This window comes from Poecile atricapillus, chromosome 9 (genome assembly GCF_030490865.1).
Source record: "Poecile atricapillus isolate bPoeAtr1 chromosome 9, bPoeAtr1.hap1, whole genome shotgun sequence".
Classification (NCBI taxonomy): domain Eukaryota; kingdom Metazoa; phylum Chordata; class Aves; order Passeriformes; family Paridae; genus Poecile; species Poecile atricapillus.
The window spans coordinates 18,095,500-18,113,336 of NC_081257.1; the positions used below are offsets into that span (position 1 = coordinate 18,095,500).

The 17,837-nt window shown below is 43.1% G+C and overlaps 1 protein-coding gene across 20 annotated transcripts in view; it reads right to left on the reverse strand.

The window, feature by feature from the left end:
* Nucleotides 1-17,837, reverse strand: part of MAGI1 (membrane associated guanylate kinase, WW and PDZ domain containing 1) — a 330,591-nt gene that overhangs the window by 86,610 nt on the left and 226,144 nt on the right. The window contains exon 1 of one of the 20 annotated variants that reach the window (XM_058845499.1): nt 15,011-15,141. The exons of the other annotated variants lie outside the window; for them this stretch is intronic. The gene's annotated coding sequence lies outside the window, so the exon portion shown is untranslated. Of the gene's footprint in view, nt 1-15,010; nt 15,142-17,837 lie in introns of those variants that run through there. 20 annotated transcript variants of the gene reach the window in all.

The window sequence follows — 17,837 nt, forward strand, 5'->3', positions numbered from 1 at the left end:
GGAATAACTTCAGAGATGTGGAAACCACACCTAACATTTAACAAAACATAATTCCTCACTTCTGAGGGACTATTCTGGCCCCTGGGCAGTGTCTTCTCAGTTCATACAATTTCCTAAACCCTCTATAAAAGGACAGAAGAAAGAATAAAGAAGCTGAGCTTCTGAAAACTAATTGGGAAGATTCCAGTTCTCAGAAGTTGAAAGAGCATAAATTTACCATGCCTGCATCTGGCAAATGTTTTCCTCAAGTGCCAGGAAAGCGGAAAGTCTGCTTATCTCCTATTCATCTGAGAGACTGTTCAAGAGGTCAGTCTTGACAGAGTGACACCCTTGAAAGACTATCACTAGATTAATTTCCTTGATTGACATCCACTTTCTCTAACATCCTCCATTTCTTGTTTCAAAATAGAAACTCTCTTTTTTTATTATTTACCGTCAGCCTTCAAAGAGTCTATAAATTCCTGTGCTTTTTTCCATCATTCCTCCTCTTGGAGCTGTATGAATGGGTAAAGGAGGGAGAAAAAGTAAGAAAGGGGATGGAAACAGTGATGGATATCTTTACCTTGCTAGAAGAATTACTCTTTCCTATTTGTTAAGGACTCAGTCTTGCATTTTTTTGTATTTCTAAATCCTTATAGTAAGGCTACAACAGTTTTTACTGGGTAGATTGTAACAGAAGCCAATTTTCTTTCACAGATCTAGTCCAGAGAAATGCTGGAGCTGCACCATGTGCCCCACCCCACCCCAGTGCCAGTGTTTCCATCCCCAGGCAGGCAGAGAAACTCACTCAGGTCCCTCCCTGGCACACCAGGAGCATGCAGCCAGCATGATCACAGCCCAGATGCCACAACTCCCCCATGAGTGCTGACATTGTCACCGAGGCTGTGAGAACCCTCCCTGGAGCATCGTGTCTGTGGCCACTGCCACACTCCCTGAAACCTGGCCACGAGTGGGAAGTGAGGAGGACCAAAAACCACACCAATAACCATGAGCAATGGTGTGCTGTAGCTGTCCCATGCCCAGAGCACAATGAAGTGAGAATTAGACTGTAGCACTGCTCATCAATCAGTCAAACGTCACCCCCAGCCATGTGGCATGTGAGCCGAATGACAAAGATCGGGACGCGTGTTTTCCCAATAACTACTAACACATTGATGAGACACAAAGATCAGGGAACTTCAGGATTGCTTTCACCTTATCTTTTAAAGCCTCTTCTTTTCCTTATCTCTATCTTCCCACAGAGCATATTTATTAATCATTTTTTCCTTCCTTCTGAATTTTTATAGCAGTGAAATTGCAGTCAGCAGTTTACTAGTGCTGGCTGCCTATTTGACATGACAATTATATCTCTGCCATAATTCCTCTGAGCCATTTTAATGGATCTATTTGTTTCATCTCAGTGTTCTTAATTTCCTGAATGTGTTCAAGTCAAAAAAACGCAGCTGTGCCTGCTATCAGCGCGACTGCCTGCAACACACGCAGGAAGCATTAGGAAAGTCACCGCGGAAAAGGAAAACATCGCATCACAGAGATAACATTTGTCACCTCAGCTGGTCCTCAGCAGCAAACCCAGGGAAAATAAAAACTACACTGGCTGGGATATCTTATCTGGGCGAAGGCGAAAAACCCAACAACTTTCCATGTTGCTGTCTGGAGCAGAGATTGCTTGCAGATGCTCCGGCTGTTATCCTGCTCCACATCTGAGCAAGTGTTACAGAATGCAATTCAGGAAGGCAGGGGGAAGGGAAAACCCGCCTCCGTTTTTCTTGTAGCAGAATGACAGGCTGCCGGCTGGACACACGCCTGGCAGATGGCATTTCAAAGAGTTTTCATGAACCATCTGGGATGTGTACAATGATTACAAACCACACTTACAACAAAGCCAGAAGGGCTGCTTCACAAGGAGGGTGGGGGGAGAGGGCAGGCGGCAAGAAAGGGGGGAAGAAAGGAAAGCCAAGAGGCACAAACTCCATGACTTTTCCCAGGCACTGGACACAGGGAATACTCAGCACCTTCCATGCAGAGCCCTTTCACAGCCTGGAACAACTGCTCCAAGGCTGTGGAGCTTGTGTGTGCACAGGCCAGCACCATCACAACCTGCAAGCCACCACTGGAGCTCTCTGCTGATAAACTCCAATTGTAATTAAGTCTCCCATCGCTAGCATGGCTTAATTACGTACAAAAGCAAAGTGTGTGTATCCTCCTTCCCCCTTTAAATTGCATTTCAACATCCTTACTGCAGGATGGTCCTCAGTGAAGGGGATGACTACGTTTTATCAGAGCTAATAGCAGGTCAGACCACTGCTAATGGCAGAATTAATTGAGCACAATGAGAGCTGTATTTAGCCCAAACAAAAGATAAGATACTCCACTTGAGAAGATGAGCCAATCATATTTAAATACGTTTAGTTGCCTGTCTTGTTTGCATTGAAATATTAAGTGGCATGAAATCTTATTGCCTTTAGGTACCAATTTAGCTAATTAATTTGCGCTATGTCCATTGCGTGACTACCTCAGAATTGCTAATGCTGCAACAAGAAGGAACTGGAGGGGAAACTGGGTGGCTACCAACTCCTTCTGCACATTTAATGGTTCATAAGCTTTCAGTCTTAGTTGGCTAGCATATCCCACAGCATACACAAGTAGTTAGATACATTACATTCACAGGGGAATTCCTCAAATTTCCTGTAACCACAGAAGACTTAAGAAAACAACAAAAAAATAAAGCTACTGGTTAGCATTGCAGTTTTTACCTTCTCTTGTGGACTGGGCAATGAAAAGTACACCTAACATGAGTGGCTCAGACAAAATGTTTGCCCAGCTGCTGGTTTGGTTATCACCCCTAAGCTATCTGCATCCCAGTTCATTCATTCATCTCTAATGCTTGGGCCACAGTAGAGGGATCTCATCTTGGGCTGGTGACCCCACCTGAGAATGCTTCTAGACACAGGTGAGTTTACCCAAGGAGGGCTCAGTGCTTTATGTGAACTAATTAGAGCTCGTGCACACATGCCTAGAATAACTGAGCTGTGGCTCAGATGTTCTGATGACTATCAACTACTATGCTGAATAATTTAAGTGGCCATTTAAAAGACAAATAGCTTCTGCTGTTGTGTTGCCCATCAACCATGCTGACACTTACCCAACACGAGCCTCAATTATACTATGGCCAGACTGTTAATATACGAGTCAGGGGCTATTTAGTTCTTTATCAATCTACCAGGGCTTCAAGTTAAGCTGTTAATATTCACTGATGCCCTGCTGCTAAATTAATCAGAGTCTCGCTTATTGTAATCTAAAACTAAGACTTAATGGGGCTGCATTTTCAGCAATTCACTGAAATTGCTTCCATGTTAAAAGAAAAAGCGTTCTTGGGCAGTAATACTGTTACTGTGCACCAAAACAACCCCTAGCAAGTCATTTGGAAGTCACCATTTCCATTTCAGAATACCTACAACTCCCATTTGCAGAGCAGTAATTTCTGCAAACTCCTTCTCCAGTTCCACTGGCTGGCAGTGACAATCTGGTGAGCCACCAAAATACATCTCATCAAACCACAAGCCATTTGCTCCTCATCTCCACTGACCAGCATCTCTTAAAATGACAGACAATGTGGGAGCTGTACACTCAAAATAATGATAATAGTTGCTACAACCATATTTTATACAGACTCAAGCCACTGGTGGTTACCAGCAGTGGGTGGAACTGCAGTAAATAAGGTTTTAATGTGAAGTGTGCAGGGATGCTCCTGATTTGGGAGGCTGCAGGGCCAAGTGCTGCAGTGTGAGGTTTGGAAAGGCTGGGGTGGGAGGAAGGCTGGGTGCTGCTCTTCCCAGTGTTCTAGAAAACTGGTATTTTTGTTCATTCAGCAAGAAGAGACCGCTCTCATCACCCACACGGAAAAAGCCTTCAGCTGCCAAAGAAACTTATTAGGAAAAACAGCCCCTTTTCTCTCCCACTGTGTTTGGAGGTCACCTTCTTCCCTCACACCACAGGGTAATTTGGAGAGCCTGCTTTGGCTCTCCTGCATCTGTCACCCATGGTGCCAAATAACTGGAAAGCAGAACAAACTTCACAGGTCTGCTAGTAGCAAATGGAGAAGGGAAAAGAGAGAGACAACCTGGTCTGACTCCAGAAGAGGGAATCTGATCAGCAGCCAAGCTTAAGGCAGAACTTATCAACAGCACAGTACTAAAAACAGCCTTATCCACATTCACAAAAATAAAGTGTGACCTATCTGCAAGAAGACACTGTACACAGAAGTGCCTTATCTTATTGACTTCTAGGGTTACCCAAAGAAAGAATACCTTATTTTTCCCCCCAACAGAAGTAAAAGGAATTGTATTTGGACATTGTTGCGCAATCCATTATGCACAGTAACCCCATGTACCTGTGGTAAGGGGTTACTCATAGTTGTAACTACATAAAATATGGACATTTCAGACAGGCCCAATCTGTTACAAACCAAACAGGCCCAGATTATAAATACAATTTTCTCCTGAAACTTGAGACTCAGGAAGCCCATTCTGGGATTTTAAATTCCGTCGGTCCCTTCTCCAGCCAGCGACTCAACACCTATAAACCCCAAGAACGTGACAAGCATCCAAAGTGTCTTGGTGCTGGAGTAGAAATTCAATCCAAAGAAGAACGTGTCTGCTGCTAGAAATTAACTCACAGCCCTGTTAATGATGCATGTGCAGGGACAGATGCTGATTGACTCTTCCTGGCCACACACACTACTGCAGGACTAAAAGCAAATTACTGTCACCTTGGTCATCAGGAACGACTGATTAAACCCAGAAAAGAGCTGACCAAGACAAAACTGTCTTTTTACAGACACGTTCCGGAGAGAAATGCATTTCATGGCCGTGGTCTAAAGCAATTTTTCTTCCATGGGGGAGATGGAAGGGATCAGTATCTCCTTCTCCCATCTGCCTTTCCAGCAAGTGGCCAAAGAAAGACCCCAGAACAACAGCTTGTGAGGAACCCCTCTTGCCCAGAGGGCTGTGCCAGCCACGCACACAAGAGCTGGCAGGCTGGCCCTCAGCACATGCAGAAGCCATTCTCCCTCTCTCCGAAATGCTGTGTCCATGCATCTCCCTGGCCCTTCCCCTCAAAAAGCACGGATTGCCTCGAGCCTCCCTGGAGAAGTGATTCAGCCAAGCCACACAGCACAGCTCAGATTGTGTAAACCCTTCAGGCAGAGAGTTATTTCTGTCCTTTATAAATCTATTTTTGGTATTTCAGTGGCCTTCCCTGCCACCAAATAAGAACACTGATAATCTTCAACACATTTATCCTTAGAGTGCTCTGAGGTAGAGAAAGTGGGTTTGTTTCCGGTTAATAGCACAAGACCAGCCAAACCCAAGCTCTCAGAGGACTCCAGGAACCTAATTCTAGAGAAATCAATGAGATTTAGGAAACCCTACAGATCAGGATCAGGGCCTAACAGATTAAAAGGGACAAAAATAACTTGCCACCATGTCCTTTGCAAGCTCATCTGGACGTGTTGCGAAACACCACTGCAGGGCTAGCAAAACCAATTCAGCCTGAGGGGTTCACTCTCCACTGTAACAGCAACTTAAAAGAAACTGATAATTACCTGATGATGAGAATTAAGGGTATAAAATTTGCCACACTCCCCAAGAAAGCCACTTAAAAAAGACCTGTTTAAGGATCTATGCCAAACATTCAAACAGAACATCACCTCCCTGATCTAAGAAAAGTACCATCAGTGGTTCTACTGCCACGTGGCACTTGCTGATGCAGTTACAGCCTCCTCATGTGTCCTTCTGAGCATTCATCTGCTTTCTCCTACGCAAAGAAAAGAGTATTCTGGCACCAAAAAAAAGCATAAATAATAAATATTCTCAGGTTCACAATAGCAGCAGCTCTAGATCCCATTCTTTGAATGATTGCTTTTACCTCACCAGACACCTGCAGCCAAATCCCTCTTATTTCCCACGAGGTGGGACACCCACCAAGAAGATTAAACTTCATGAACTAATGAGTTTGCCATTAATCCCATGTTCCTAGAGTCCAACAGCATGACATCCACTAATTCAAATTGTGAACTACTGATGAAAAAGCAAACCATGTGCCTCCTTGGCAAGAATACCTTAGCTGTAACTATGCACAGTTTTATTCATTCTAATATATGGATTAGTGTAATAAAGTGCAATTTTATAAATCAATAAAGCTGTAGTAATGACATTACACAGTAATGTTCTTTTAAATACTGGCATAGAAATGAATGAAAATTGCCATTTGTCTAAATGTGGATGCAACTTATAGAAAGTGAAATTAGCTGAAGGTAAATTAACAAGTGATTATATACTTGCATTTTATATTCTGTTTCTCTCATATATACATTTTTTGAAGCTTAGATAATTCTGCCATGGCACACACCTTAATTTCAAAAGGTCCATCTTTCATCTTTGTAAAAATTATCGTAATTACTTTCAGTAGAAATCCCTATCTTGGGAAAGGCTATGGCTGAGGGTGGTAAATTAAATACATACACTAGATAATTACAGAGCATCCTGATGATTTATATATATTATTTATAGCTGGTTATTTTTAATCCTGTAGATCATTCACTCTAGGCGATTTCAACCCAAGCCCAGCCTGATCCCTGCAGTGTTTCCACATCACCTGCAGCCTCACCATGCTGAGGCAGAGCAGTGGAAAAGCACAGCGTGGATTCAGATGACTATTCCATATGAATTACATCTGTAATTCATGCACATGAATGTGCACATCTGTATTACATACAACAGGCCAAAGGTGTGTGTGGGGAAGTGCTTAAAATACTCTTAACTCACAGGAGATCTGGAATGGAAGACTGCCCCCACGCATTCAGCATTTTTAAACAAATACTTCATTGTCTTATTTATACTTTCATATTTTAGGAAGCAGTTTATCAGGAGGTATAACCTATCATGCTTTAAATCTGCTTTTCTCAGGGCTGCTTGCAGAGCTATCTGATTTCTCCAAACTGCCAAAGAGAAGGTGTAGCCCAGTCTGAGAGCTTCATAACTCAAGGACAGAGTTAAACCAAGCTGTGAACTGGTCCAGTGACAACATCCAGCTGCTGAGAAAGAAAACACCCATCAACTCCCTGTGATGTTTGGCTGAGTGGCTGGATTAAGACAGTGTAGTATTAAACACTGCATTTCATTAGCTATCAAATGTTCACATGGTACAAGTTTTGTGTAGGTTATACAGGAATAGAACCATAGAATAGGTAAGAAATAAATGGCTCTCAAACCTTTTGCCTGATGTTCCAGACCAAAGGCTGGGAGAAAAGGGCTTTGGAAAAGATGAGGGGACAAGACAGCATTTGGGAATGGGTACACTGTAAACTCTTACAAGATGAATTGCCAAGTCACAGAGCATAGAAAGACACAAAATCAGGGAAGTCCGATCAGCCATGCTCACTGCTTTCCTGAGAAAACTTTAGGGTTTTATAAACATTATACAATCCTTTTTGCCTGCCACAAAGTAGTGGAGGAATTTTCCCATTTGGGGAAAGACATGGAGTTTTGAAGCAGAAATACAGTGAACAAGAACACAATGACCAGTTTTATTAAAATATAATTAAAACTTGTTTGGGCAATATGTGTGACTATTTCAACCAAAAGAATAATAGCCTGACAGTCACACTCCCAAGGCCAGAGACTTTAATTTCTGGGACTGGAAGGGTCCTGCAGCACCTCTCAGTGTCCATTCACCTGGCTGGCATTCCCCAGCTTCACGTCCTTTGTTATCCCAAAGGTTCACAGCCTCTTGTCTGGGGCTCTCACCCAGAGCTCAGTGCATTTCCATCTCCCTCTTAATCTGTAGCTTTTGAGCCCAGTACCTGCACCAGGTGTATTCCTCAACACCACTGCTACACAAGCTGACACAAGTATTGGAAGAAAAAAATGCAACTCTTTTCTTTAAAACGGGATACCAAAGCATTTAAAATTCCACAAAAACAAGATATCCTACTTTCTATTCTACTTCAAGGCTTCAGATGTGCCCTATGATCAGGTACCACAAATAAGCTCATAATAAATGGCATTTCCAACACAGACTGAACACCTGCAGTATTTCAATTCAGCTTTTATTCAAAATCAGTGTTTGCTTTTCACATCTGCATACATATGTGCATATATATCCATGAAGAGATATTCTGCACTTAAAAGCCACAGTACTGAATTTCAGATTATTTGATGTCCAACAGCTCAGGTGCCTCAACAGAGATTCTTTACCTCTTTCTGCTGTTTGTTCAGCTGAGACACAACACAATGTTGACAGGGTCACCCCTGTTTGGGTGTGATATAAAACTCCTTCCTTTGCCTTTAACTGCCCTTGCAGCAGACCCCTAATTTGTAGTTAAAAGTCTAAATGAAACAACTCACCTAAGTGCAGGAAGATCAGTTCATTAGTCTAATCTCTGTAAAATTCCACCACAGAAATAAAGAGTCATAGAAGACATACTGATTTATCTCCTTGCCTCAAGTTTGTTTCAGTGACCACATCCAGTCAACTGAAAAGAAAGAGTCACAGAGGGTTTTTCTCCCATTTTTTTACAAAAAACCAAACAAAACAAACAAACAAACAAACAAACACCACTCCCACAACCCCCATTCCACCACACAGGACATCAATATAGTTATTAAAAGCAGTCTTTTTCCCTGAACAATGCACACTGAAAACACTGTCTCCATGGAATACTTTCTCCCATAGCCCAGAGCCAAGAAATGCCATAAAACTAATGGACTTCAAACTGTGATAACCTCATCCCACTCTTGGAAAGTCAGAGTCTCCTGTGGCTCCTCAAGTCTTGGCTCTGCCCACTCCCCAACCCTTGGCTCATATGGTTCTTTTTCCCTCACAAATCCTCCTTGACCTTTGCTTAGAAGTTTTCCAGCTCCATATTCAATACTGACCAAAAAATGTGAATGCCTGTGCTACAGCAAGGAGGATGCAGACCACAGAAACATGTGCTCATGTAACCATATGGATGCACTTGCTGTAAAACTCCAGGGAAGGACTAGAACAGACAGCAGATCTACCCAGCAATGTGCACATTTAGACACTATTCCCTACAGATCCCATCCTGTAATTTTACCTGTTCTTAACTGCTACCAATTCCTGCATTTATTTTTCAGTAGCTCTGCATGCAAGGCATGCTTCAGTCCTTCATGATTGCTATCACTTGGCTGGTTGAAAACATTCTCCTGGTTCACCTTCTGTGATGCTGATTAGATAACAGCTCAAGATGCTGAAAAAATGCCAAACATTGAGAAGCTGATTGGTGTTTGAGTTTCAGATTCATCCCTGTTGATAGCTGGAAGTGTTAAAACGTAAAAGAAATCAAATACATAAATTTAAAATCTTTTATTACCTCACTGAAATAAAAACTATTACAATATTTTGTTATTTACAGCTCCTTTGCTGAAAATTCCACATCCACCAGCTCTAACACAGAAATAACTTGTAGTTTTCTAAGTGCAATAGGATACTAAAGAAAATTCAAGTTACAATACATTCTCCTCACTTTTAATTAAAACATTTCCTGGTACAGTAAAAGCCTGCTGGTTAGGTGGTGCATAACTCTGCATCTCTGCAGTCCAAAATGAACTGTCATGTTATTGATAATGTATACAAGGTTCTCCATTGATTTTATTGCTTTTCCAGTTGTACACAAACAATAAAAACCTCGCCTACAAATCCTGTCATCGCCTAGGAGTTTCATAGGATACACTCTGACAGGGTGCTTTACTCTGCCTTTCTGAAGCCAAACAACACCCCTATAAAATACTCCAGTGCTTGGCTTAAATGATCTTTGCTTCATTTCATCTGACTACTTCTAGTTCTACCTTCTCTCTGTTAAATATCCCTGTGTAGTTGTTTACAGCTCTGCATTCACACAAAACAATCATTCCATCACATCACACGCTCCATCACTTTATTAGCATATTGAAAATAATTTTCTGCAAGTGCCCTGATTTTAAATGCCATTTTAAATTCGTTTGCTGGTTTATCAATGCCCTGCTGGTGTTGACTGGGCACCAGACAACACGAGATGCCCCACAGAGCTGTAACACCAGCAGCTCCAACTTTCACTGCGGTGAGTAATTCCAGAGCATCTCCAGGTCCCCACCACCACTGGTTTGAGTCCAACATAAATAAACAGCACACAATAATTATCCTCATGCAACTGTCTGGCAGCCCAAACAAATGAGCTGTTCCTTGTCTTGCCTCCAAATCCCTGCAAAGAAAAACACCACCAGGTTTTAGCTTGCAGTTGTGCTGGCATCACACAGAGGATAAGGAAGAAATCCTCAATACCCCAATTACCTCCTCGGCTTAGACACGGTTGGTGGAGGGTGCTGTGATCTGAGGTGTTGAGAAGACAGTCTTCCCAGAAATCTGATCTCTCATGCTCCTAGATCACTACATGTCTGGAAAATGAATGCCTGGAAGCACATAATCAGATCCAGGCTTTAGAAAAACTCTGAGATGATATTCTCTCAGAAGTATCTGGATGTTATTTGACTTAGAGGACGGTGGAGTGATTACCAGAGATAGACTGCTTTTCTTCAGGACAAGAATATCATATGACAGATTAAAAAAAAAAAAAAAAAAGAAGTTTAAATCTAAACTCCAGCACTTATTTTCAAAGTGTGAAGCATTTATCCTTTGACAGCTGTGTTGAGTCCTTCAGAGGAGTGATGCAGGTGAAACCACTCTGCCAGACAGATGCTGGTACAGAACTGATAATGGGACTTGCTGCAAATCACCTGCTCAGTTCAAAGCACACAAGTATCCCAATTGCTTCAAGACCAATTTCCATGATTGGTGTTAAACACATGCTCAAGCTTTTGCAGGATAACAGCCTCAGGGCAATAAATGTTTTGTGAATTAAAAAAAAAGAGAAACGGAAAAAAAAATAAAATTGTCTTTTGGTTCTGACTCAGGACACTGCTGATTCAAGGTGGTCCCTGCTGCCCATGGCACTGGTGGAGCTGACAAGGCTGGACAGAGCCAGCAGTTCCACCTCCCAGCACCATTTTTTAAAGAAATATTCTCTCATCCTGTCAAGGACGCAGTGCAGAAAGACAAAAGAACATAAGAGAGAAATCCCTGCTACCTCTGCCACTGCAAGATGAGGGTGACCAAAGTCCAATGAATGAGACATAATTTCATTGGAGGCACTTTAAATATTTGAAATAAAAATAAAACAAACACCCCAATCTTCCACCATACATTGAAAAATCTGAGCAGGTCTCATTTGTCAGTACATTTGCCTTCAAAATGCCTCCAGCAAGGTGGGAAGATAAAAGTGTGCCCATTTTTCAGACAGGTTATGGAGGCACAGAACAGCCAAGCTGGCAGCCCAAGCCCAGAGCCGATTAGGAAGGAAAAAGCAGAAGGTCACTCGTGTCCCACAGTTCTGTGGTGAGCAGACAATGTTTGGGAGTTAATAGCATTACGTGCTCTGTGATGCTGATCTGTGCAGATAAACGTGACAGGCCTTGGTGATGGCTTCATCAGAGGGAACTGCTGACTCAATATTCAGCTGTAATGGCAAGAGCTGTTTATGTGCATACATTGAAAAACAACAGATGACTTCTGGAGCAAAACACATGGGGAAAATTCTTTCTTGAGGCAATACAAAAGAGGCAAAGTAGCTAAAGCACTTTCCCACAGTGACTGTGCAGTAAAGTAAATTAGAGCTCTGAACAGCAACCATCCATTATCCCATGTATTTTTAGCAATTCTGAGATTAATAACTGGGAAGGGCCAATAAAACAGTATTAGAAGAAAACACACATCTTTTTGATGAACTGCCACTCACTCATTTCAGACCACTTCATACCTCAACAGAAAATATGAAGTTTGAAACATTCACTATAGCGTTCTTTCTACCACTATTGCCATTTAAGTTATGCTTTACACTTTCTAGATGAATGAATCACATTAATTATTTCTTTTTTCCCCTCTGACTATTCAGCCAAATTAGGCTACTTCCAGAGTTGAAGGGGAAAACGCAATCATTAATGCTTCCAAACATCCATTTGGCAGAAAAACATGCAGAAGGGAAGACATTCCTGTGAGCTGTGAGAAATCATTGTCTATTACACAAATACCATCTTCTCCTTTATTGTTGTACCTGTCTTACATCTATAAAAATTTTACTTGAAATAGGGTAAGACTTGAAACAAGTGTATTTGAAAATCACAACTCTGAGACAACCTTCAAAATTAATAAAAAGTTATTAACACTCGTGCTGGGAGCCATTTCTACTAGGTTGGACTTGTAAAACCTGCAGCTTGGAGAGATTCGTTCATCCCTCTTCCAACTCTCATTAGTTCTTCCCAGCCCTCCATCAGAGACCACAAAACTGTAATTCCGAGAGCTGAAGAAGATTTCCTGGATCATTTTACTCAATGGGAATCTCATTTATTATTGAAAATAACAGAAACTTGACCTTCCCTGGAGACTTTTACAGAAGTTCAGACTGGAGGTGAATTTGTCCAACCTGCATAATGCAAGTCAATTCCTCCCAGGGTAAAGCAGCATTCAAAGGGAACGAGGCTGGTAGAACTGACCCCTTTGTGCATAATTAATGCAACCATTGATCAGCCACAGCTTGGATTAGGAATTTTTCTGAAAGATAAATGCACAGCGATGAACTTACACACTTTTGAAAAGTCAAACTTCGAGAAACCTGCTTTGATCAATGAGAGGCTCTTGCTACCACAGCCCTAAGCAGGTACTTTCCATGGCAGACAGTTCGGGGTCATTCAGAAGGAATGCTTCACAGCAGACAGTGGCAGCTGTGACTCTTGCTCACCACAGATCTACAGAGAGCCTCTCTAATGGACAAGTGAGTGATTTCCTGGTTTATTCCTCACTTGATGTGCACAAACAATTCCCATCAGGATCAGTGGGAGCGTGGAGCCTGTGACCACAAGAAGACAATGAAAGCTCAAGATATCCACAGGCCATCAGTGGTCCTGCTTCATGACCTTTAGCTTACACTCCTCATCTGTTAGGAAACCATGACTACAAGTTACCACAATGTGTGAATTTACAAATAATAATGAATTAATCTAGAGTGGTATACCTGCTAGTCAGGTAGCAATGGCCACAATATTTATAGAACTGGATTTATAAAGCTGCTTATTCTCAGACATCCAGTGCTTGCTTTTCTTAGACCTTACAATAGTGCAGAGGAAAATGAGTATTTTGTTTTGTATACTCTGTGTTACACAGTATACACAGTAACTTTGTGGACTGCCAGTGGAACTTGTTCACTTAGTGACATCCTATTTTCCCATACACTATTCCCATGGAAAGGACTTCAGTTTCCCAGGGTGATATTTAAATGTCTGGGTAAAAACTATAGCACTTACAGGTACATTTTGAAAGAGTTCAACATCAAAAATTCAAATTTGCAGGAGGACTGGGTCTGCACCAGCAGCTACAAGTGGTTCCAATGGTCAGTGGCTTTGGAACCATTAAGAGCAGAAAAATAACTCTCCCTATCACATCTTTCATGGATGATGCTTAGGCAAAGCTGCTCTTGCCTTCAGGTAGAGGAATGGATTAAATTACCTCCTTCAAGGTCTCCTCTAAAGTTTGCAAATCATGGGAGCTCGCAACACTGTAATCATGTAGCAGAATTTGCAAGAGGACAATGTTGTTGTAAACTATGTCAGAGTTGTAAAGTGTGCTGGTAGAAGAGAATTTTTCTTTTCAAAGGTATCCAACTCATTCACCTGTTTAGAGCAGGCCTCTTTCAAATGAGTTCTTACAAAGTGCACATCTACACTGCAGTCACTCGAGGACAGGGCTCAGCAGCCAAGTATTTATGGATTTGTTAGGGCAGGTGCTGCATCTTACCAAGGGCAAGAGATCATGTGTCTGGATTATGAGCAACACTCAACCTCAAATCCAGCCAAGGACCTTTACACACACCTGTGATCAACATTTTCCAGCACAGACAGAGCCACACACTCAGTCAAAGAGCATCCTGAGTTGGGAGGGACTCACAAGGATCATCGAGTCCAGCTCCTGGCCCTGCACAGGACAGCCCAACAATTCAATTTCACTGTGTGCCTGAGAGCACTGTCCTGACCCAAACTCTTCCCCCAAGGTCCTGGAAGCCCAGCAGGCCTGGGAGAGGAACGACGATGGAGGAGGGATGGAGAAGGGATGGAGGAGGGATGGAGGAGGGATGGAGGAGGGATGGAGAAGGGATGGAGAAGGGATGGAGGAGGGATGGAGAAGGGATGGAGAAGGGATGGAGGAGGGATGGAGAAGGGATGGAGGAGGGATGGAGAAGGGATGGAGAAGGGATGGAGGAGGGATGGAGAAGGGATGGAGAAGGGATGGAGGAGGGATGGAGAAGGGATGGAGAAGGGATGGAGGAGGGATGGAGAAGGGATGGAGAAGGGATGGAGGAGGGATGGAGAAGGGATGGAGAAGGGATGGAGAAGGGATGGAGAAGGGATGGAGGAGGGTGCTGGGTGGGACCCAGTGCCGGGCCAGCACTGTTCCACACAGAGCCTGGCTCTGCCCAGCTCTGCATGCTCCAGGACCACATTTAATAATAATTATGTATATATATATATATATCTATATATATATATCTCATTATACAATCGTTGTAATCATGTAATACAGAACTGTTACATGTTATCATCTATAACCCTACCATCACTATGTTCGTTATGGATCATTACTGCAGCTGGGACCGAAGCCCCTTCACCACAGCGGCTGCAGTGACAGATGGGGACCCCGCTTGCCCTCCCCGCTCCCACAGCCACCCCAGCTCTCCTGGCCGGCTCCTCCCCAGGTTCCCACGGCACAGGCTCGTTCCACAGACCCGCTAATTCACAGGAACACTGGAACAGTCCGAAACAGCCTCCCCTGTAGCCCCGGCTGCAGGCTGCAGCTCCCGGCCCTGCCCCGTGTCCCGGGCCGGGACCGCTCCCCGCTCCCCGCTCACCTCCAGCCTGGGGCAGCCGCGGCCCGCTGCCCCTCACTCCTCCACACGCAGGTTTATATAAACTCGCTTTGCAGATTAAGGGTTTAAAAGTTTGCGAGGTGTTGCGTTTCCACGCAGATAAGCGCGGTGCCACGTGCTCCCTCCTCACCTCCAGCGCCCCTCGCCCTCCCCGGCCCGCCTGCACCGCCTCACGCAGCCCTCAGCAGGCCGCATTTAAACAACACCAACTCATTTTAAATTGTATTCTCTATAACCTTGGAGACAGCTGCGGATGGTGATCGTGGTCCAGGCAAATGAAAGCAGGTAACACACAACTGAAAGAACATATTTAGAAAGACAAAAAGACATGGATGAACCGAAAGGCCCCTGTTCTTCAACTTTCAGCTTTGCACAGGGCTGCAGTTTTCTGGCTTAGCACATCAGGAGAACATGGTGATTTTCTTTCTTTCTTCCTCATACCAGTTCAAGCAATTTCCCCCTCTCTAGGAAAGAGGGTTTCAGTCCCTCTCTTGGCTGAAATAGGTGAGACCAGAAGGAAAAAAATAGTTTTGCATAATTTCATTTATGTCAGATTTACCCTAAACACATACCAATTTTTTTTTTTTTTTTGAGTGTGTTAGCTGTTAAACCTCTGCTAAGTTAGATTTCTCTCTTCCTTAGGTGCTTCCACCCTGCAGCAAAGCCAGGGGACAGCCTCTGTTCCTCCTGGAGACTGAAATTGCATCATTACAGGTGTTCCTGGTACCCTTGGCCCACAGGTAACACATCCACAAAAGTCAAGTTTTGATCTGTCAGATCAGTAGCTTGACTCTTGGGATTCAACCTCCTCACCAAAGACAGATGAGAAGTTCAGATGGGGACACCCCTCCCACACTGAACCACAAGGCCACTTCTATCTCCTTTTTCCACTAAGTAGTAATGGCTACAGAAGACACCAGTTGCTGCACCCTCATAATCTGCTTCAAGATACACTTCTTGTCACCAGCAAAGCAAATGGAAGGCCAATTCTGTCACACAGACTGTGCTGATTCATCTGCAGTAAGAAGCAGGACTCATTTGTCAGGTCATCCAGACATGAAGGTGCTCCTAGTGGTTGAAGCCTGAAAGGTTATTTTTTCCTGCCTGGAGAACATGAAGGAAGGGCAAAGTTGGTTACCTCCCTTTCTGAGAGCTAGCTTGGTTCCCATGCTAAGATTAAAGAGCAGAATATGTAAAGGTTTGCATGATGAGTTCACACCTCAATTAGGAAAGCGTAAGAGAGCAGCAGAGTTATGCTCACCACTTCTGGAAAAAAAAAGAAAATAAATGTCTTCATCACTCACCAAGACCTTCCTAGAGCAAGTTTCTAACTCATCAACAGTGCAGTCCCTCCCTTACTCTGTGCACATCCTGATTTTGTGAATGCTGAATTTGTGCAATAGAAGTAAGCCTGGTTTACAGGGGTCACTCATCTCCTACACCCCACGCTCAGAAGTGGAACGAGTTTGTCGTCAGACAGCAAAGCACTAAAGACTTGTCAACACTTTCCAGGCAACAAGTTTATACAAAGTCTTGTATGAAAAGCGTCCTGCCCTTGCCCCTCTCCTTGTGCATCTCCCCAAGAACATGCAAACAGTTAATACTCAATTAACTTCATAAAATTACACATCTCCACTGCTCTGCATGTTTCACCTCTTGGCTCAGTGAAAACAAGGAAGACATCATTGCTGGAGTCTGGGTGCCTGCAAACATACAAATAAGGACCAGTAGTGCAGAACAGGAATGCATTACCCTTTCAAAGCTCTGCTGACACATGGGTCCAGGCTTCATTATCACCTCTGGAGTTTACAGCAGTGTATGCTATAATTAGAAGTGTGTCAGAACTCAGAGAGAGCACTGCAATCATCACTGGTCTCTGCTGGCATGAATATGATAAGCAGCAGAGCATGAGGCAGAACTTCTATCCAAGTTCTTAAAGAGGGATGAACTGTCACCCTCTTCTCCTGCTTGGAAAAGACCATATTGAATGTTTTAAAGAAAACAGGCTGCTTCATTCTGCAGAAGCCCTTGGTTAATGTCAACCTCCCACCTTTAATTCATGATGTTGCAAACAGGGCGGGGGGTAACAGGAGGAAGCGCAAGCTGCAGTGAGAAAAAGGGTTCAAAATACCCCTAAAAACTTAAAGAAAAACAACTGCAAAAAGCTGACCTCTCACATGTCAAGTACCATTTTCATAAAGGATTAAATACATATAAAAGGTTTTTATACAACTGTACTAATAGCTTGTTAAATATGTATACTCATGTTTCCTGGAGTAGAACAGCTCTGCAGGAGTCATTCCTCACCCTTAAATATTCACAATATTTTGGCAGACTTGCTAAAACTAGAGCCCACATATTTTTTTTTTTTTTCTTTTGTTGCAGCAACCTGCAAATCATTCTGTGCTTGTGCATTATTGATATTTTCTTGGCTGTTTGCTAGCTTCAGGTGCTTAATAGTTTTGCAAAAGTGCATTAAACCCCAGTTTGTAACAAGCTTTTACACAACCGACATCCCAAAGAGGAATTTTTTTATGGGTTTCTTTAACTGCTTAAAGGCTGATTGCACACACTTATCTCTCACCACTGGAAGGACTATAAAGCTAAAGTGAGATTTTATATCCCCATTTCAGGACACTAAAAGTATGGCGCTGTAATAGAAATGCTGACATTATCCAGTTATGGTGGTGCAACCTCTCTACCATAATTATGTACAGTTGGAGACAATAAACACTGCTGATTCAGGAGAAATCTCTGATTGGGCTGGAAGATGGAGAAGTGCTGGATAATCTGTTTCCTGAGTGGCAAC